The 23595-nt window shown below is 41.3% G+C and overlaps 1 protein-coding gene across 1 annotated transcript in view; it reads left to right on the top strand.

Moving 5' to 3' along the window:
* The window catches only part of NHSL2 (NHS like 2), a 314090-nt gene that overhangs the window by 253839 nt on the left and 36656 nt on the right, over positions 1–23595 (top strand). The window lies entirely within an intron of this gene.

Here is a 23595-nt window from a genome sequence, read left to right as displayed (position 1 = left end):
CAGAACCATGGGCAGCTCTGCCACTTCTAAGAGGGGCCCTGCTGTCCTTCCAGAGCCCCTTCCTTTCATATCTATTCCAAACGACTCCTTCCAACTCAGGAAATTCTGGCCTTGGCGTGAGAAGCAACAAGGATAAGGGGCTGAAAACAACTCAGCAGAGGGGAAAGGACACCTAGGATGCCACTCCAAGAATCCAGTGTTTGTAAGGCATTTTCTGTTTTCTGCCCCGCGAATCTAAGGAATGCACCTTGAACTCTGACAGTGTCAGAGGATTGGAGGCTGTCATGAGATATCTTGGGACCAATAGAAAACGCAAGCCCTGACCTTCTAAGCCAGGTCATTGTGCTCCAAGTTCCAAGGATTTCTTTTGACACATAGACAGCAAAATTTGATGCTTCTTTTGAAATTGCCAGTTAAGTGTTAAATGAGTAACACTGAAGCCCTTTGTCCCTTTATCTTTCTGGCTTGCAATAGGTTACTATTGTGAGATTATGGGGCAGTCAGCAGGGAGCTGAGGTCCAGATGAATAACAAGGACCTCAGCAAAAACCCTCACCCACCCAAGACAAAGCCCAGGACCCAGCAGGATGCACCCTTATAGGAGCACATCCCAGTTAGTGCTCACCACTAAGCACAAATAGGGTCCAGACCACCTGTACTTGGGAGGCCCAGGGAGGAACACTTGCGCACACACACGGGTGCATGCACACACGGCTTTGTGTAGCTCTGAATAGGATTAAATTTTGCCATCAATTAAGCATCTTCACTATGGCAGCTGCTGTTTTGCTCATTGTATAGATGAGAAAAGGGAGATTCAGTCTTGAGCTTATTGGAATTAGGCATTGGCTTGCTTAATGCCTGATTTCTTTTCTTTCTTCCTTTCTTTCATTTCTTTACTTTTCTTTTCTTTCTTTTCTTCCTTCCTTCCCTCCCTCCCTCTCTTCCTTGCTTCCTTCCTTCCTCTTTTCCTCCCTCCCTCCCTCCCTCCCTCTCTCTCTCTCCTCTCTCTTTCTTTCTCTGTATTTGCTTGCTTGCTTGCTTTCTTGCTTCTTTGCTTTTTTGCTTTTGGGCCACACCTTGCATGACTTTTACTCCTGGATCTGCACTCAGAAATTACTCCTGGTGGGCTCGGGAAACCATATGTGGGCAAAGGCCCTACCCACTGTACTATTGCTACAGCCCCTTGCTACCTGGCTTCTAACAAAAACGCTATCAAGAGCTGTTTGGTTGTTTTAAAAATAATCACTTAGAGAGATTTTCAAAACAGCCTATGTTGGAACTCCACTGCAGACAACTTAGTCAGAATCTCTGAAGGAGGAGAGGGCTCAACATTTTGTACTTTTAAATCATTTGGTTGAGCTGAGTGCCCTCAGGTCCATGCCTGATCTCTGAGGCTCCAGTTGAGATGAAAGGCAGATGTGCTTGTCGAGGAAATGGTTCTGCCTCAGGCAGTCATTCCCTGGGCCCCTGCCTGCAACAGACTGTGGGAATCCAGGAATGATGCCCCTGTCACTCCCCTCAGGAACTCTCAGTCAGTGAACAAGACAGAAGACAGTGGGCAACCATAACCAGGTCCTAAGGCAGCTTCTGGAATCGAAAGCTCCCAGGTAGTAAGCTTCATCAAAAGGCAACACAAGAACTGTGGCAGCAGTTCCAAGGTAGCATATTTATTAGCAGAGGTGAGGAACTGTACTGACCCTTCAAAGACTGACACTCAGTTCCCCTCAGAATCAGTCATATTTGCAATAACAGTTAGGTTTAGTCATGCATTCAGTCCACAAGTGTGTCAGGTACTATGTGTATGAACTTTACCCTAAGATACACATGGTACCTAGCCTGGGGTCCTGTCCCATGTTGGACACACACACAGTGAACAATGAAACCACCAAGCCAGTAAATTTTCAAATGGAGGAAAGCACCCCCCCCAAAAAAAGAAAGAAAAGAACAGGACTGGAGAAAAGAGAAAAATTAAAAAGAAAAAAGCTAGAATTATAGCATGGGAATAATTATTAACAGTATTATACATAATAGTTATTAATATGGATGACATTGGCATAATTAACAATATTGTAAGCCAAAGAAGCTCAATCAATAAAATTAAGTTTTATAAATAAATAAAAGAATAGTAGAGAAGAAAAGAAAACAGAGTGATGTGCTCAGTACAAGTAGACTCTAGGCACCATAAGGAAAAAGGTTCAGGGCTAAAGAGAACACAGAATTATTGTCTGCCTAGAGGCAGGGGGAGGGTGGGAAAGGGGGGTATACCGGGGATATTGGTGGTGGGGAATGTGCACTGGTGGATGGATGGGTGTTTGCTCATTGTGTGATTGTAACCCAAACATGAAAACTGTAACTAACGGTAATTCAATAATTTTTTTAAAAAGAGGTTATAGTGCTTGCCTTGTATGTGGCAGACCCATGTCCAATCCCTAGCACCACATCTGGTCCCCTGAACACAGAGCTAGGAAAAGCTCTGAACACTACCAAGTGTGGTCCAAAAGTAAACCCAAAAAATTAGAAGTATTAGAGCAGGTCAGCCTGAGCGAGTAGTATTTTAGCAGAGACCCAATTGATAGAAGGAAGCAGAGCAGGTAGAAGAGTATTCCATGGAACAACCACTGCAAACATCTTTAAGTGGGAATGGGTGTGGTATGTTTCAGAAGTAGCTAGAAGGCCTCAATGATGGAAGAAGAGTAAGTGAGGAGGTGAGAAGGTAAATAAAGAGGCCAGAGGCCAGAAACCAAATTATAGTAAGGAATTTGCATTTCCAGAAGTAATGGGAAGACATGCTGAGGAGCCACAGTATGCTGCTTTTTTTCTTTAATAGCAACTTTTAATGGAGACAAAATTCACATGTCACACAATTCACCCATATAAAGCATATGAGTCAATGATTCTAAGTATATTTATGAATGTATGCAACCGTTGCCACTATTTCCAGAATGTTTTTATTGTCCTAAATCTGAGTTTTATCGCCAGCACTGCATGGTACTCTGAGCACTTATTTGGGAAGATCCTCCCCCTTCAGAAAAACCCGGCAGCTGAAGATGTAGTTCAAAAGTAGAGAACATGCCTTGTATTTGTGAGGCTTGGGTTTGATCCCTGACTCTGTAAAAAGAAAAAGAATTAGAAGTCATTTCCCACTGCATTAATCCCCACTCCTTAGGCACTGGCACCAACTATGCTTATTTTCTACTTCTATGTATTTGCCACTTCTGGATACAAGCACATAATACATGACCATTAGTGACTTCACTATGGCATGTTCTCAAATAATGGCGTTTTCTTCCATGTTGCTTTGCTCTTAATGTTGAGAGACAGAAAAATTATTCCTAGCCAAGACCGCATCTGTGTGGAGTTTTCCTGTTCTTCCCATATATGTGGATTTTCTCCAGGTACTTTGACTTACTCCACAGATGGTCATGTTAGGTTGTGTGTCTAAATTGTCCCAGTTTGAACATGTCTGGTGCGTGACTGTGGCCTGAGATGAAAAGATGTCTTGCCCAAAGCAGGTCCCTCCTGATTCTCTGAACTGTTGGTGTAGTCTCTGACCACCTGTAAAGCTAACTGGATTAACTGAGTTGAAAAATAAATGAAGTAATGAATTAAATTTTTTTTTGCTTTTTGGGTCACACCTGGCGATGCACAGGGGTTACTCCTGGCTCTGCACTCAGGAATTACCCCTGGCCGTGCTCAGGGGACCATATGGGATGCTGGGATTTGAACCCGGGTCGGCCACGTGCAAGGCAAACACCCTACCCGCTGTGCTATCTCTCCAGCCCCGTGAATTAAAATTTTTAAATAATATCTTGGGCCATGGAGATTGTACAGGGATAAGGTCTTACCTTATGAGTGGCCAGTTTAATACCAACACCACATATGGTCTCCTGAGCACCACCAGGAGTAATCTCTGAGCACAGAGTCATGAGTAAGGCCTGGTGTGACCCAAAATAATAAAAAATTTAATGTTTAGGGTTTTTATTTAGAATTTTGGTGATGTTTTGTGAGCAGAAACATGCAGCATGCAGTAGGAACTTAACTCTTGTTTGTGTCAATAAACCTATGGTTTAAAAAGTTGCACTGTACATCATTTCATGTGAAGCTGCAGTTTTTAAGAACCTGTTGATCAGATTACTATATTTCATCAAGAAGAATACATGTAGCATGTTATATCATGTGTCAGAACTTCATTCATTTTTATATCCAAATAATATTCTATTGTATGTATCTACCACATTTTGTTTACCCATTCATCTGTTGTTGGACATTTGGGCTATTTCCAAATATTTTGAGTAATGCTGCTGTTTGGTTTTGTGTGGATAAATATTTTTAATTCATTGGATAGATAACTAGAAGTGGAATTGCTCAGTCATATGGTCTGTAATTCTGTTTAGCTCTATGGTTAGTCACTTGAAGAACTGCAACCTGTTTTCAAAAGGGGCTACACTGTTTTACATTTCTGCAACAGTTCCAAACTCTCAACCTCTCCAACACTCTTTATTATCTAATAATAGCCATCTTAATGGGTGGAAAGTGGGATTTCTTTAGGGTTTTGTTTGCATTTACATGATGGCTAAAGATGCCAAGCATCTTTTTATGCTCTTATTGGCCATGCAATCCCAACAACAGCCAAGATCCAGAGACTACATAAGACAAAGCTTCTGGAAGCACATGGTCACAAGGCGAGACCTCATATAGTTTAGCCCACCGATGTGCCTAAAGCAGCACACATGTGTTTGGCTTTAACATACTTTCTTGTATTCTCTGATATAAATTCTCTGTCCCTCTTAGAGAGCCCAGCAAGCTACGGAGAGTATCCTGCCTGCACGGAGGAGCCTGGCAATCTCCCCGTGGTGTATTCAATATGCCAAATACAGTAACAATAACAGGTCTCATTCCCCTGACCGTGAAAGAAAACTATACACCAATATCCCTGATGAACACTGATTCAAAGATCTCAACAAAATATTAGCAAATAGAATCCAACAACTCATCAAAAAGGTCATACACCATGACCAAGTGGGATTCATCCCGGGGATGCAAGGATGGATTAACATTCAGAAATCAATCAACATAATCCATCATATCAACAAAAGTAAAGATAAAAACCATATATCATATCAATAGATGCAGAGAAAGCATTTGACAAGATCCAACACCTGTTTATGATGAAAACTCTCACCAAAATGGGTTTTGAAGGAACTTTCCTCAAGATAGTCAAAGCCGTCTACCACAGTCCTAAAGCCTCTACCAAGAAACTCTCAGAAACAATAGACTTGTACAGTAAAGTTGCAGACAATAAAATCAATACACAAAAGTCCATGGCCTTCCTAAATGCAAACAATGAGACAGAGGAAAAGGATATGAAAAAAGCAATCCCGTTCACAATCATGCCCCAGAAAATCACGTACCTTGGAATCAGCTTACCCAAGGAAGTAAAGGGTAAGAAAAATACAAAGAAAAATATAAAACGCTACTCCATGAAATAAAAGAGGACATAAGGAAATGGAAACATATCCCTTGCTCATGGATAGGGAGAATCAACATTGTCAAAATGGAAATACTCCCCAAAGCATTATACAGATTCAACGCGATCCCTATAAGGATACCCATGAAATTCTTCAAAGAAATGGACCAAACAATCCTGAAATTCATATGGAACAACAAACGCGCATGGATAGCTAAAACAATCCTTGGGAAAAAGACGATAAGAGGCATCACGCTCCCCAACCTTAAACTTTAATACAAAGTGGTAACAATTAAAACAGAATGGTACTGGAACAAAGGCAGAGCCACAGACCAATGGAACAGGGTGGAATATCCCTGCACACAACCACAAATGTATGATCATCTAATCTTTGATAAGGGAGCAAGAAATGTGAAGTGGAGCAAGGAAAGCCTCTTTAACAAATGGTGCTGGCATAACTGGACAAACCACATTGCAAAAGAATGGGCTTAGACCTCGACCTAACACCATGCACAAACGCCAGAACAAAATGGATTAAAGACCTCAACATCAGACCACAATCCATAAGGTACATTGAAGACAAGGTCGGCAAAACCCTCCATGATATTGTAGCTAAAGGTATCTTCAAAGATGACACACAAATGATCAACCAAGTGGAAACAAAGATAAACAAATGGGACTATATAAAACTAAGAAGCTTCTGCACTGCAAAAGATACAGTGACCAGAATACAAAGACAATCTACAGAATGGGAAAGGATATTCACCCAATACCCATCTGATAAGGGGTTGATATCTAGGGTATATAAGGCACTGGTTGAACTCTACAAGAAGAAAACATCCAACCCCATCAGAATATGGGGCGAAGAAATGAACAGAAACATTCTCAAGGAAGAAATATGAATGGCCAAAAGGCACATGAAAAAATGCTTTTCATCCCTAATAATCAGGGAGATGTAGATCAAAACAACTAAGAGATACCACCTCACACCACAGAGAATGGCACACATCTAAAAAAATGGAACCGGTGTTGGTGTGGATGTGGAGAGAATGGGACCCTTCTACACTGCTGGTGGGAATGCTGACTGGTTCAGCCCTTTTGGAAAACAATATGGATGCTTCTCAAAAAGTTAGAAATTGAGCTTCCATTTGATCCAGCAATACCACTTCTGGGAGTATATCCTGGAGAGGCAAAAAAAGTATAGTTCAAATGACATCTGCACTTATATGTTCATTGCAGCACTGTTTACAATAGCCAGAATCTGGAAAATACCCGGGTGCCTGAGAACAGATGACTGGTTAAAGAAACTTTGGTACATCTACACAATGGAATACTATGCAACTGTTAGAAAAGATGAAGTCACCAACTTTGCATATAAGTGGATCAACATGGAAAGTATCGTGCTAAGTGAAATGAGTCAGAAAGAGAGACAGACATAGAAAAATCGCACTCATCTGTGGAATATAAAATAACAGGATAGGAAACTAACACCCAAGAATGGTAGAAATAAGGACCAGGAGGTTTGCTCCATGGCTTGTAAATTGGCCTCACATGCTGGGGGGAAAGGCAGCTCAGATAGAGAAGGGAACACCAAGTAAAGTGTTGTTGGAGGACCTGCTCGGCATGGGATATGTGTGCTAAAAGTCGACTATAGATTGAACATGATGGCCACTCAATACCTCTATTGCAAACCAAAACACCCAAAAGGAGAGAGAGAACAAAAGGGAATACCCTGCCACAGAGGCAGGGTGGGGTGGGGGGTATAGGATTGGGGAGTGGGAGGGAAACTGGTATCATCGGTGGTGGAGAATGGGCACTGGTGGAGGGATGGGTTCTCGAGCATTGTATGACTGAAACACAAGCACGAAAATATGTAAATCTGTAACTGTACCCTCAGGGTGATTCACTAATTAAAAAAAGAAGAACTTACGTTCTCAAAAATCACCAAAAAAAATCTAAGGATGGGGACGAATAGAGATGTTACTGGTACCCGCTCGAGCGAATCAATGAACAACGGGGGTGACAGTGATACAGTGATACAGTGATTGGCCATTTGTATATGTTCTTTGCTGAAATGTTTGTTAAGGTACCTTGCACATTTATAATGAGTTCTCATTTTATGATTAAGATGGAAGAGTTCTTATAATTTTTAGCTACAAGTTCCTTATTAGGTGGGCATATGATAGCAAATATTTTCTGCCACTCTATGGGCTATATTTTTCACTTCTTTATGGTATTCTTTAAAGCATTAATGCGTTATTAAATGTTTTAAAATTGTTTACAATACCATTAATAACATTAATAACAGCTTCTCATGAACATAATTTCAACACCACACAGATATGTGTGCATCTATGTTTTTGAATTAATTTTGTGTATGTTTTCGCACAGGTGTCAAGAATATTATTGCTAGATCATATGGGAGATCTATTCCTAATTTTTGAGAAATCTCAATATTGCTTTCCATAGATGTTGAACCAGATGACATTCCCACCAACAGTGGACAAGGTTTTATTTGTCACCACAAACCCGCCAACACTGGCAATTTCCAGATTTTTTGATATGTGCCATTCTGACAGGTGTGAGATAGTATTTCACTGTTTCGATTTGCATTTATCTAATTATGAGTAAATATGAGCACTTTTTCATATGTCTGTTGGCCATTCTTATATCTTCTTTGAGCAAGTGTCTGTTCATCTCACCCCATTTATGGATGTAGTCACTGATCTTTTTTTTGGTAAGTTTAGTGAGTGCTTTGTATATCTTGGATATCAGCTCTTTATCAGAAGTCTTGTGTGCAAATATTTTCTCACATTCAATAGGGTGTTTTTGTTTTTTTTTTGTTTGTTTGTTTTTGTTTTTTTTTTTTTTGCTTTTTGGGTCACACCCAGCGATGCTCAGGGGTTACTCCTGGCTTTGCACTCAGAAATTACTCCTGGCAGTGCTTGGGGGACCATATGGGATGCCGGGGATCGAACCCGGGTCGGCCGCATGCAAGGCAAACGCCCTACCCGCTGTGCTATCGCTCCGGCCCCTCAATAGGGTGTTTTTGGAGAGACTTTTTTGGGGGGATAGGGTGGAGGCAACACCCAGAGGTGCCCAGGAGTTGCTCCTGGCTCTGCACTCAGGAATCCAGGAGGGCTTGGGGGACCATAGGGGACACCAGGGATTGAACCAATGTCGCCTGCGTACAAGCAAGTGCCTTACTCTACTATCTCTCCAGTCCCACGGGTGTTTATTTTTATTGGACCTTGAGTTTCTTTGCTGGAAGCAGAAAAAGCTTTAAGTTTTTTAAATTGTTGTGTGCCACTCCCGATAGTGTTTGGTTCTGGTGGTGCCAGGGAGGGGGGTCAGGCAGAGGGGGCATTCAGTGCTGGGCATGACCCCCAGGGCCTCAGGCTTGGAAGACATGTGCCCTACCACTTGAGCCACATCCCCAGCCCATAAGTTTTTTATTTAAATAAAGCCCAATTTATTGGTTTATTTCTTTTGTTGTTCTTGATTATGGCATCCTATCTAAGAACCTGTTGTCCCTACCCTGGGTGACCTTTGAGGATGAATCCTCTCACTGTTTCCACAGAACAGGTGGGCAACAGGGCTGCAGAGTGTGGAGCCAGAGGAGCGAGGACAGCTGCAGTTAAGGGCATCTGTCAAAACTCGCTGACTCCACTCTGCTCCAAAGGCAAAACCTCAACCTCTCAAGCAAGGGCTGGACCCTGAATCCTAGAAAGTGGCATGGCCCCTGTCTAACGAATGTCTAACTAGACATTCGTCTAATTTCTAATGCCAGGCACTAACGCTGGCATTCTGTCCTAATTTTCTGGCATTTCTTTCATGCTATTTCCTGCTCCTCTTCTTTTTTTTTTTTTTTTTTGAAACTGACTAGGCAACTTACATCCTCGAAGACAGACTTAAGACTTAGGGTGTGGTCAGGAGAAGGTGAACTGTATGTCTCGGTGTGGTTGAGGAGAAACCTTTAGCACGCCTACTCAGTGTGGGGCTTGAAAAGAAGAAGCTCGTTTCTTTCCGGGTCTCTATTTCCACATTTCTGTTATGTGAGGGCGGTGGACGAGGTTTTCCGGCCGCCACAGGCTTCTGAGTCTTCACTTCCCCATTCTCTCTGAGTATCTGGACATGGATGGCAGAAAATATTGAGTGTGGGGGCCAGAAAGAGTTTAAGCAAGCTCCAGAGCAACATTTAGAGTCTTTGCTTGGCACTGGAAAAATTCCCGGAAAGATTCACCAAAGGTATCCGCAGTGCTTGTCTCTGGTATGTAAAATTATGAGTGTTATTTTCCTCTTTCATTTTGATTGTATGTTCTGATTTTTTGTTGTGATAACTTGTTTTGTTTTGGTGCTAAGGGGGAAAAACATAACAGAAATTAAGGTTGGCACTTCTTTTCAAAAGAAGAGATTGCCATGAACGAGATAGAGGAGTGGGAAAAGTGGCAGTCACCACCTCTCTGCCTGGGTCTAGGAGCCCTGCAGAGCCTTTTGGGAGAACATGTGTCAAGGCACCTTTAAAACTGCAGAGTATCCTCCCTGCCAGTGGAGCGTCAGGAAGTGGACTGTGAGCCAGAAATTAGACAGAGATCAGAAGGTTGATTAGAAAGGCTCTTGGGATTCTCAGTTGTGGCAAGTTGATAAGGAAGCAGGATGGTGCAAAGGGGATACTATAACCAAACAAAGCATTCATGATGCAGAACTCGGTCAAACTGAGCGGGAGACTCCGACCTGGCCTCTAGAGTAGACCTGAGCTAAGATGAGAAGGAGCCACACCTTAAAGAAATAAACCATGGTACAAAGTAATCCCTAAAGAAAGCTAATATCAAAACAATGCTTGATGGTCACTCTGCCAGCGTGTTTTTTTCCTGAGCTGGAATCTGAATGGCACATCCCAGCAAGCACTGTAAAGAGGCTGCCACACAGAAATGACATCTGTACCTATATGTTCATTGCAGCACTGTTCACAATAGCCAAAATATGGAAACAACCCGAGTGCCCTAAAACAGATGGCTGGTTAAAGAAACTTTGGTACATCTACACAATGGAATACTATGCAACTGTTAGGACAGATGAAAGTCATGAAATTTGCTTATAAATGGATAGACCTGGAGAGTATCCTGCTAAGTGAAATGAGTCAGAAAGAGAGGGACAGACATAGAGGGACTGCACTCATTTGTGTAGTGTGGGGTAGAATCACATGAAGCTGACACCCAAGGACGGTAGATACAAGGACCAGGGGGATTGCCCCATAGCTGGAAGACTGCTTCATGAGCGGAGGGGAGAAGGCAGATGGAATAGAGAAGGGATCACTAAGAAAATGATGACTGGAGGAACCAGTTGGGATGGACGATGCATGCCGAAAGTAGATAAAGGACCAAACATGATGACCTCTCAGTGTCTGTGTTGCAAGCCATAATGCCCAAAAGTAGAGAGAGAGTATGGGGAATGTTTTCTGCCTTAGAGGCAGGGGGACGGTGGGAAATGGAGGGTATACCCGGGATATTGGTGATGGGGAATGTGCACTGGTGGAGGGATGGGTGTTTGATCATTGTGAGATTGTAACCCAAACATGAAAGCTTGTAACTATCTCATGGTGATTCAATAAAATTTTAAAAAAGAAACTTGTCAGGCAGAAGTCCATGGCTCAGAATATAGCTTAGTGGTAGATAACTGCATTACATTTGTAAGGTCCTAGGTTCGATCTCTGGGGCCACACACACACACACACACACACACACACACACAGAGAGAGAGAGAGAGAGAGAGAGAGAGAGAGAGAGAACTGGCACCCATAAATCACAAAGTCCAAGACAGATATTAGCTGAGGTTTGAAGAGGACCAAATGTTTTCACTCAGACCTAGCTTCCTCCACTTTTCAGACCTCTCTTCTGCTTTCCTGATCTGTAACCTTCCAGGGGCATGAATAGGTCCGTTTCTAGCTTAGGTGCTTTCAGGAATTCAAAATATCATTCCAGGCTTTTTCTCCTCAATCCTTCCGTTGCTCTGGAATGCAGCCAAAGTGATTAGCATCAGCTCAGTTGTCTCAGTGAGGAAGCCTGACTTCAGAGAGGAGACACAGCTTGCCAAAGCAATAGTGCAGTCTGTAGGACACTTGCCTTGCACATGGATTGATCTCACAGATGGTTCCCAAAGATCTGCCAGGAGTGATCCTTCAGTGCAGAGCCAGGAGTAAGTTCTAAGCACTGTTGGGTATGACCCCAAAACCAAACAATATGACAGGTGACACAGCTTGGCTATGGTTAGGCAGTTTTATCCATTAGGCCTGCTTTATCCATCTTCAAGCTCCCCCTCTTCTTTGGTGCCTTTGCTGCCCAGACTTTCAAGGGACTTGTTCTGTGGTCAAACAGACAAATCAGTTCCTCCTTATTAACGCTATTAGTTCCCCATGCCCACTAACCAATGTTCAGTCATCTCAATCCTGCAGATTACAAAGTCAAATTTGACTTCATTGATGCAACACGAAATGGCCCTTACTCTTCTGTAACACTGTTCTCTTTAGAGAAGAATATAACTTGGTGCATGAAAAGCAAGCCTCAGCACCAACCCCTCTTGGAGGTGAGGAGGTAGCTCAAAGGTCTAGTGCACATGCTGGAGACCTGGGTTCGATCCCTGGCATCCTATGGCACCCTGAGTACTGTCAGGAGCTAACAGTAGCCCCTGAGTAGCCAGTGGATGTAAAAGCACCAACCCTCTGCCCTTCCAGATAGAAAGGAAATGGGAGGCTGCAGGGAATCTGGCTGAGTTAATCCTGAGCTGTTCTTATTAACTATTAGATAAAATTGGCAGCAGACAGCAGGCAAATGACAGCACAAATGTTAATTCAGCAGTGCCCATGGCAGCCTGACAGCCAGAGATGGCTTTATCAGTCCTTGTAATGTATAGCATTGCATTTATCTAATTGTTTCCTAGACTGACATGAATAAATCCTTTCTTCAAGCAACCCCTTCCCCGCAGAGGTGACACTCCTCAGAAACTATCCTGCCAGTGCAGATCGAGGTGAATAAGGAGAGGAGGATGCAGTTAACAAGTAATGTCACTTCCTGGCCACTATAAGGATTGCTTTGTGGGGTGCAGGTGTCTTAAACTGGTATGCGCTGTTAGATGTGCTATTCAGAGCAGTGGTTCTAAAATGTGAACCTTGCACCAACAAGCCCAGGGTCCCTTGATAAATACGGCATCTTGGATTCTAAGCCAGACTTGGTCCATTAGACATTCTGGGAGTAAGATCCGCCCCTGAGTTTTCAAAGGCCCTCCAGGGAATTCTGGAGCTCATCAAAGCTTGAGGGTAAGTTAAAATACAACTAGTGGTAACAGGATGGGCCAGTAGTTGTATGACCTTGCACAAGCTCTCTAGTCTCTGGGTGTCTCCATTTCTTCATTTGTCAAATTGGTAAATAAACATACCTGCCTCAGGGTTGGCATAAAGGTTCAATTTGAAAAGTACCTGGAGCAACATCTGGGACATGGGAAAAGCTCTCTAGATGTATTTTTTAATAAGATAGCCAAGGACTTATCTTGGGCCAGAGAAATAGTACTTGACTTGCATGCAGCCAAAGCAGTTTCGGTTCCCAGCACCACATGCAATACTTCAAGACCCTCTAGTAGAGAGTTTTGAGTGCAGAGTCAGAAGTAATTCCTGAGCACTCCAAGTGTGGCCCAAAAAAAAACAAAAAATAGACTTCTGTGTTTTCAGTAATTCTAAGAAAAACGCTGAATCTTCAGTTTTTACTATTTCACTGTCACTGTCACTGTCATCCCGTTGCTCATCGATTTGCTCAAGCGGACACCAGTAAAGTCTCTCATTGAGAGACTTATTGTTACTGTTTTTGGCATATCCAATACGCATGGGTAGCTTGCCAGGCTCTGCCGTATGGGCTCCATACTCTCGGTAGCTTGCCGGGCTTTCCGAGAGGGGCGGAGGAATCGAACATGGGTCAGCATGATTTCATAAATATAAAATTATGGTACTAAAATTTCATCTTTTGAGGGGACCATATCAGCAGTGATTGAAGAACCATGTGATGCTGAGGATCAAATTCAGGGTTTCTATATGCAAAGTGTGAGTGCCAGCTCTTTGAGCCATCTCTTCATCCTTCTAAGTATTATCTTTATTGTGGTTATGTTTATGGGAAATAGGTTTTCACACTGAGAAAGTGAAATTATGGGTAATTTCTATCTCTAAGCACAGTTTTAAATGTGTTCAAATACATCTTGGAAATCTAAATATTAAATTCAATTGGAAAAGAGAAATATACAAATGTGAATAGATTTTCAAGTCAGAGAGCATGAGTTGAGGTAAAGCCATCTCTAAAGAATTTAAGATCTAGGACAAACATACTTGGTTCCCATCTCCTCTCAGGACAAGAGAATAGTTCTGGGATCCCTAAGTCACATTGGAGCCAAAGCAGGCACGTTTCCTCTGGTTTATAAGTGAAGAGGGAAAAGGAAGAGTCTGGTCCAGCTATGAACTTCAACAAAAGTATTGGGTAGCTGATCTCAGTGAAGACAACTTGGAGCTGGGCATATGGGCTGAGAGAGAACTCGTCTCACAAAGGGAGAGTCCAACTGAGAGTCAATGCCTTCGAGCTGTAAGGCCTTGCTGACTACTATGTGAATTTGAGCACATGGCCAGAAACAATCCACAAGAATAAGTTAGCCAGCAGGGTCTATAACTCCCTCTTGACATCTACATAGTTCTAGGTCTCAAGGGACTCCTGATTGGGTTGTCATGCCAGCAGCTTGCTTGGCACAGTGTAGCTGATATCAAGATCAAGATTTTGTCACTCCAATCCTGTAGCTGTTGTGTATCTAGTATAAGCAACATTTGATTTATTTGAGATGTGTAGACATCTCTTCACATTTTTCAAATGTAATTGTCCCTGTCTGCCTTTTCAAAACTTTGGTCATGCTATAGATGTGTGCTTCTAACTCATATAGCTGCACAATGTGCATGTTATTTGTTATCTGGTTTTATTTGTAGCTTTCTGGTTGTACGCTGCTTATATCTATGGATTCAAGTTTCTGAAGTCAATACTAACTTTCTTTTAAAAACTAGGCCATTTTTTAAAGAATCAAAATTTAGGTCATTTGGGTCAGAGAAATTGTACAGCCAGAAGAGTACTTGCCTTGCACACAGTCTACCTGTGTTAGATCCCCGGCACCCCATATGGTCCCTGCCAGGAGTGATCCCTGAGTACAGAGTCAGTACTAAGCCCTGAGTATCGCCAGGTGTAGCCCCAAAATTAGGTTATTTTACTGGGGTGGTGTGCAGGTGGCAACTTGAAATCCCACTTTCAGCCCTACTTTACCCTCTTAAACATTGGTAACAGGATCAAAGACATGCCAGTAAGAATCACTAAGTTCCAGATATGATATTGGCCTTTTGTGAAGCATTTTTGCACCCCAGTAACCAATTTATTTTGGGGAAGTTGGGGGAAAGGCACACCTAGCAGGGCTCATGGCTTACTACTGACTTTGCACTCAGGAATATCTCCTGGTGGGTTGATATAGGGTGCTGAGGATCAAACCCGGTCAGTCGCATATAGGGCAAGCACCTTACCTACCGGACTATCTCGCTGGCCCCTTACTTATAAATAATAGCTTACTTATTGACACATGATTCTTTGTGTGTCAATCTTCCCAAAGGCTCTAGAATTTCTGCAGCCTCTCACATGGCTGCTCTCTACTCATTTTGTGGCCTTTGTTTAACTATATTGTGGTACACTTACGACTTAGCGAAGTTCTTTCTTTTTAATAACTGCTCTATTGAGATACAGTTCATACACATTCCATACAATTCACTGATTCAGAAGTGTGAAGTTCCATATGTTTTAGCATAAAAAGTTGTATAACCATCACCACAATCATTTTTTGTTATTTTATTGTGGGGGAGGTCCCCAAGCAAGGTTCTAAATCTCCCAGAAATACCTGATCAGTCAGATTGATGGTTCAATACACAGATCCAGCAATGCAGTGCTACTCAGACATAGTTGCACTAGGGGGTCACTGTGACCTCCCAAGTAGTATCTGGAACCTCTTGGCCTCCACTGCCAGGATATACATGGGTAATGCTGGGAGATATGCAGTGTTAGAGATCAAACTCAGGATTTTGCTCATTTGAGCTCATCTGAGCCTAGCCCTTTGAGCGATATTCCTCCCCAGCATGCTCTCACATAACCAATTTTAGAATATTTTCAACACCCTAGAATGAGACCCTTTATCCCATTTTACCCTTGTGGGTTTGATTTGTTTCCCTAATGATTTCTCTCGTTGAGGTTTTTGTCCTCCCACCCTTTTGTTCCCTTTCCTTTGTTGTTGTTATTGACATTGTGATAACTGAAGTTTGCACATATGCACCTACCTGTAGTGCTCACACATGTTTTTTAGCTGTGTACTCACTGGGGTGGGGGTTGGGATGTCAGGTTGCTCTGTCAGCTGTGGTGCTCATCTAGGTTTTGTCATCCTTTAGTTGCAGTTCTCTTGAGGGTACACTTTTAATTGAGTCACATATGTTATGGCTGTATTACTCATTTGTTGCATCTCATGGCCATGGTACTCAAACATCTTTGTAATTGCAGTGCTCACCAGGCAGCACAGCCTTTTTGTGGTGCCTGTACACACCTGACTGCAGCATGGCCAGAAATTGCTTGCAGTCCCAGTGATTGCTGATAGTGCAGCTGCCGTGATCAAACAGCAGTCTCCAGATGACACTCAGCATATGTGGGACACAGGGGATTTGAACTCATGACCATAAACTTGCAAGGCCAGTTCTTTAAGCCATAGCATTATTTCTCAGAGCCCTTGTATATCTTTTCTTGAGTGCTTTTGCCATTTATGCTTCTTCTTTGGAGAAATGTCTATTCCAGTACTTTGCCCAATTTTTTCAATTGAGTTTTTTTTTTGTCATTGATTTGTTAAAAGATGTTTCTATGTTCTGTATACAAGTGTTCAATCAGACATGTGATGTATAAATATTTTATGGCATTTGGCTGTCTTTTCAATTTTTAGTGTAGCTTTTAAATAATTTTAAAAATATTTTATTTATTTGAAGCATCATGATTTACAATACGATTAATGATAGGGTTTCATGCATACTCTTCACTTTTTGATGATATTATTTATAAAACGAAAATTATTAACTTGGGCAGATTTCAATTTATCTAATTATTCTTTTGTTCTCATGCTTGTAGCATTGTATCTAAGAAATCATTCCTTAATGCAGATCTGAAACATTTTCACCAACTGGAGACATTTGTTGTTATAACATTAAGTGACTGAAAATCAATCAGACTTTGTAACTGCATATTTCACGGTGATTCAATAAAAATAAATAAAAATTTTTCAACTATATTTATTCTATTATAACCGTATAGTGATAGCTATTAATAAATCTTTGATACATTTTTAGTTTAGTTTTGTCTAAGTGTGAAAACAAATTTCACTGGATTTCTAGTTGCTACAGCATCACTTGTTAAGACCATTTTTTCTTTCTTATTGAGTCAACTCAACTGCCTCCTCAAAAAAAAGTCAGTTCGCCACAACTTTCTTTATCTGCTAATTTTCAGATTCTTAATCTTATTTTGTTGATCTATCTTTCTGTCCTTATGTTAGTGGCAGTGTTTTAATTACTGTTACTTTGTGTAAAATTTTGAATTGGCAACTATGAGCTTTCTAACTTTTCTTTTTCAAGATTATTTGAGCTATTCTTGAACCCTTTGAACTCCCATTTGAGCGTTAAGATCAGTTTGTCAATTTCTACACACTATTCAGCTGTGTTCATATGGGGTTGTAGCTCATTGTGAGAAGCATCACCATCTTAACTCTATTCAGTGTTTTGATTGATGAACATGGGGGTGTCTTTCCGTCTCTTGAAATCTTTCATTTCTTACAGTTTTTTGCAGACTTTCAGTAAACAAGTTTTACATCATTTCAACTTAATTTATCCTATGTTAATTTTTTAAATATTGAAAAATGTAATTGTTTCCTTAATTTTATGCCCATTGCTATAACTGGTGTGTTGTGATTCCCTACAGTCATTGCTTTCCTTGTTGTCTGTTAATATTGCTTTATATCTTTAGACCCTCATGTTGGGCACATAAAAATTGATTAATGTTATATCTTCTTGGTGGACTGAACACTTTGTCATTATATAATATCAATGTTTATCACCGATTATCCTTTTATTTGAACATTTATGTTATCAAATATGTGAGTAGCACACCCTTCCTTTTCTCTGCATAGTTGGTTTGGATGACTTTACTCTAGCCTTTTAGTCTAAGCCTGTATCTGACATAAGGGTATTGTGTGGCTCACTCTGTGTTTCTTAGTTTATATACTCAGACCACTCACATTTAGCATGACTAGTAATTTATATCATCATCATCATCATCCCATTGATCATTGATTTTCTCGAGTGATCTCAGTAACGTCTCCATTCGCGAATTTTAGATTTTAGAAGCCTCTCTTTACTCGTCCTTCCCAACCGTGCCACATTGAAGGCTCTTTCAGGGTCAGGGAAATGAGACCCATCATATTTACTGGTTTCGGCATATGAATATGCCACGGGGAGCTTGCCAGGCTCTCCCATGAGGGCAGGAAACTCTTGGTAGCTTGCAAGGTCCTCCGAGAGGGAGAACTAGGCTATAAGATGGGTTTACGAGAGATTGGTTTTAAGTCTTTGGATTTTGGCCATTGATGGGGTTACATGGCACCAGGGGCAGTTTCTGGGTGTCACGGCCTGGCTTCTGGAAAATGGGGGATCTGGGTGGAAGTCCCGATCCGAAGAGGCTTGGAAATCCCAGCCCCAGGTCCCGCACACCTGGGTTCCTCTGCTGGTTCCTTCATGCGTGAAGCTCCTCTGAATATGTGGAGAAGGGCCTTGAGTATGGCTGTGGCTGGGTTCCAGAGGTCTTCAGCTGCGGGAACTCTGCTCGGGGCAGGGAGAGAAACTCAACCCACTCCCTCTGAGGGGCCCCGGTGAAGACAGCCATACGAGGGGGCAAGAAACTCTGCCAGTAATTTATATGGCTGACTTAAAACTATCATATTATGTTCATCTTGTTACATATTTCTGTTCTTTTTCCATTTGTTTCTATTTGCCCTTTCTGTTGCATTGTCTTCCCTGGTGATTCTGTTTCATCATTTTTTTTTTCTTCTAGATATCACCAGATATTTGTTTTGTGGTTACCATGGGACTGTGTCATTCTTTCTCTATCTAAAAGTCTTTATGTGAGTGTGCTGATATATATATTGATCTTTAGATTAACAGATTCTATCCTGTTCTTCCTCCCCTTTGATGTTTTGTTGATGATTTGCTTGATGTTTCTGATTCTATGTTACTATTTATCTTCATGCTTGAGATTTAATGCTCTTTTTTATTCTTTTCCTGTACAAGGTCACCTTTCAGCTTTTCTAAATACAGTTCTGAATACTGTAAACTCCATCAGCTTTTGTTTATCTGGGAAAGCATCTATTTCTCCACATAATTTGGATTACAAATTTGCAGGGCAATATATTCTTCACTGGAATTTTTATCATTCAGAACTGTGAATATGTCATTACACTCTCTTAGCCTATAAGGTTTCTGCTGATTGGGATGACTTTTTATGTTGCTTATTTTTTTCTTACCAGGCTTTAACATATTTTTTTGCTTTCTGGGTCACATCTGGCAATGCACAGGGGTTACTCCTGGCTTTGCACTGAGGAATTACTCTTGGCAGTGCACGGGGGACCATATGAGATGCTGGGAATTAAACCCAGGTTGGCCGCCTGCAAGGCAAATACCCTACACTCCAGCCCCTTGAACATTTTTTAATTGACGATTTTTGATAATTAAGCAATGGTGTGTTCTGGGGTGTTTGTTATATGTCTAAACTTTGAGTTGTGGGGCATGTGGCACAGTAATAGAATGCACATCTCAAATTTGTGAAGCCCTGTGTTAAGTCCTGGGTACCATTTAAAAAAATTGCACAAAGAAATGTGAGTCTTATTTCAGATTTCTGGACTGCTATGGTTAGATTTTTCTCTTTGGAGAAATCTGTAGAGATTTTGCAAAGTCCCCAGCTATTATTTATTTGAATAATCCCTTTGTTCTCTTTCTTTCCAGCATTTGATATCCCCATTATTCTAATACTGCTTCTAATAAATAGAGTTTGACATTTATCAAAAGTTGTCCTGATTTTACCTAAATCATACTTCTCTATTTTGTTTTGGGGATACACCCAGCAGTTCTTAGGCCCTACTACTGCCGATACACCCAGGGATCACTCCTGGCAGTGCTGGGGGACCTGATGGGTACCAAGAATTGATCCTAAGTTGGTCACATGCACGCAATCTCCCTACCCACTGTACTATCTCTCCATCCCACTTCAGAGCTAACTTTTACTACCAATTCTATTACCTTACTTACCTTATGGTTATTTGGAGTTTCTTCTTCCATCATTTTCAAAAAATTATGTCTGTCCATAGAGAGACTGCACTCATTTGTGGAGTGTAGGGTAGCATCACATGAAGCTGACACCCAAGGACGGTAGATACAAGGGCCAGGGGGATTGCCCCATAGCTGGAAGACTGCTTCATGAGCAGAGGGGAGAAGGCAGATGGAATAGAGAAGGGATCAGTAAGAAAATGATGGCTGGAGGAACCAGTTGGGATGGGAGGTGCATGCCGGAAGTAGATAATGGACCAAACATGATGAACTGTCAGTGTCTGTGTTACAAACTATAATACCCCAAAGTAGAGAGAGAGTATGGGGAATATTGTCTGCCTTAGAGGCAGGGGAGGGTGGAAAAGGGAGGGGTATATCTGGGATATTGGTGGTGGGAATGTGCACTGGTGGAGCGATGGGTGTTTGATCATTGTGAGATCGTAACCCAAACATGAAAGCTTGTGACTATCTCACGGTGATTCAATAAAATTTTAAAAATTAAAAAAATTATGTCTGTCTAGGAATGTATGTACTTTATAAGTGTTCTAGCCTGCCATACAATTTATTTATTTATTGACATACAATTTCATAGTATTCCTTTATATTCATTTTTATTTCTATAAGGTTACTTGCAGAATCCCTGCTTTTATTTCTGATTTTAATAATTTTAGACTTCTCTCTCATATTCTTTTTTGAACAAATAATGATAATTATTATTGTTGTTATTTTTCCCTTCCCTTCCATTTGTTGCTATTGCTTCCATGACAGATTGTAGTACATGCATATTTGATTGTGATTCTCTCTCGAGGCCATACATCTGGTTGTAGTGCTTGCACATTCGGCTTCAGTGTTCCTAGGGGTCACACTCTTTTTAGCTGTGGTGATTGAACACATTATGGTTATAGGGCTAGTCACTGCATTTCTGTGGTGCTCACACACATTTGCCAAGGGTCGAATTCTTGACTGCAGGTCTCAGACATTGTTAATTCAGTGATTGCACACACCTGGCACACGTCCAAATAGAGCTCACAATGTTGTAGTGCCAGGGATACCAGGTAGCATATATGGGCAGTATAAGGCATCAAAGTCATGGGTTCACATTTTCAAGTCAGACAATTTTTTAACTAGGGAGACATCCCAAGATTTTCTCTCTCATTTAGTCCTCACTTCTTTCTGCTTATGTTTAGGAGCTTTGATCAACCTTAAGAGCACACACACACACTCACAGATATATATTTATAATAAAAAATGAGTCTTCCTCACATTGTAGAGGTCTCAACCTGACCCCACAAAGTGTGCTGTTCTGTTCTCTTGAGTAAATGAGTTATATTCGTTCTGAATTCCCTTCTTGCTTATCCAATGGCTACAGTTCAGAAGGTTATCACAATCCCACTTTCCCACTTTAGAAATTAAGCTATAGCCTTTTTAACACGTGGCCATCAGCCAAGTATTGCTCACTTACTGAGTAACTATGGGAGCCTGGAGTAGAACAGCAGGCAGCAGACCCTGGCCAGACAGATTCAACAAGCAAGGCATTGTGGGAAGATCTAGGGCCTGGTCTCTAAGAACTGTTCTGTCATTGACCCTTGAATAGGAACAGAGGCAAATTAAAAAAACTGCTTACTGCTGCTCCAACCACTTGTTTTCTCTGTGACAGAGCATAGCACTCTGCTTTCCTGTTTGGCAGGGTCTCAAGCTGACAGGTGGCGAAGTCAAGAGAAAAAAACGTTTGTTATTTTGGGAAAGTGCTGATTCCAACTGGTGTTCAGGGGTAACAGGCACAGTTAATAATTATTTCCCTTCTCTCCGTGAGCCCTCAACCTGCTTAGGGTGCTTTAGAGCATCCATTAGTGCCTTAGAGCAAATACAAATGCCCACTTAATGATTATATCTAGATTAGTGAGAAACCTGGGGAGAGGCAGGCAGGTCCTAACTTTAAAATGAAGCAAAGGAAGTGACACCAAGTCAACTCTATGGATAGGGATGTGGTGAACTTGAAATACAAACCAAGTACGGCAACCTCAGCCCCACCCTGGGCTGATGATTCAGGATCAAAAAGAAGAGGGTTGTGCAAGATTTGAAGATTTTTGTAAATTATTCTTGAAAGAGAAAACATTCATTTGTCTTTCTGCCAGCTCCCAGTTTTTTTCCTAGAGCTGACAGTGTGGTCATTGTCTGTTCTCTGATGCCATAGGGTAGTACCCCTTAACTTGAGCCACATGTGCTCTAATGGGCATGGACAGACAATTTAAGTATAGCAGGACTATGAACTTTGATGGGAAAATTATTTATCTTTTCCAAGTAACTTCTAACAGAAATTAATCATTTACCAGAGCAAAGAATACAGGCAACATGCCATAGTGGTATTAGCAATATCTATGACTTTATCTGTAATAGAAATCATAAATATTTTCATATAGGACTTCAGTTATTGCATCTCAAGGAGTTATTTATAATCATTGATTCAAGATTTATAACCTAAATACAGACTTGCTACTAAATCTTGTTATTTAATGCATTTCTAGAGAATTAATATGATCACAAGACCTTAAATTCCTTCATTATTATAAGATGATCTTTATTATAAGATGATTTTTCATTATTATAGGATGATCATTATTATAAGATATGTTTATGGGTCTATGTATTTTATTTATGTATTCCAAGACATTATTCTGAGAATGTAGTCAGGGTTTGACCAAGTATCTAAAGGGGTAGATAAGCCAACAGAAATGAAGACGCCCTGACCCAAATCTTGCCCATTTCCACTCTCCCTGCCTCATTTCTAATTCACACTACTTTCCCATCTTCCTGCAGGCTTCAAAAGCACTTGTATGCCAGTGCTATTATTTTGGGCAACTGTGCCCAGTTTCCTAATCTGCAAAATGGGGAATCATAAAACTATCTACTTTATTGGTTGACTGTGATGGCTCAGTGATCTAATAAATGTAAGACACTTACTACTCAATTTATAGTGATTGCTGATGTGTTAGCTTGGGAGAGGAGAGAGTATAGCAGGCATGGCACTTACCTTGCATGCAGCCAACACAGATTCCATCCCCAGCACCCTTTAAGGTCCCCTGAGCACCACCAGGATTGATAACTGAGCACAGAGCCAGGAATAAGCCCTGAGTACTATCGAGTATGGCCCACAAACAAAAAAAAATGGTGTTAGCTAAATTCTTTTGTTTATATCAAATTGTTGGATTTGGACTATACCTAGCGGTGCTCAGGGCTTGCTTCTGCCTCTGTACTCAGGTATCACTCCTGGTGGTGATCAGGGGATCATATGTAATGCCATGGATCAACCAGGGTCAGCCACGTGCAAGTCAAGTGTCCTACTCTCTGCACTCTCTCTCCAGCCCAAATATTGTTAGCTAACTTGGGGGATGGAGAGATATTACAGCAGATAGGGCAGTTACCTTGCACATGACTGAACTGGGTTTGATCCTCAGCACCCCATATGGTCCCTTGAGCCCCACCAGGCGTGATTCCTGAGTTCAGAGCCAGGAATATTCCTAAGCACTGTCAGATATGGCCCCAAAACACAAAATTTAAATTATAAAACAAATATTAGCTTATTTTGTTGGTGGTAATTCCTATCTATGATCACTGTAATATATCATTTTACCTCCATTTTTATAGAACTCTGGGGTTGAAGTTAACCCTGGTTCTAT

This window comes from Sorex araneus, chromosome X (assembly GCF_027595985.1).
Source record: "Sorex araneus isolate mSorAra2 chromosome X, mSorAra2.pri, whole genome shotgun sequence".
NCBI lineage: Eukaryota > Metazoa > Chordata > Mammalia > Eulipotyphla > Soricidae > Sorex > Sorex araneus.
This window is presented reverse-complemented; position numbering and strand designations above follow the sequence as displayed.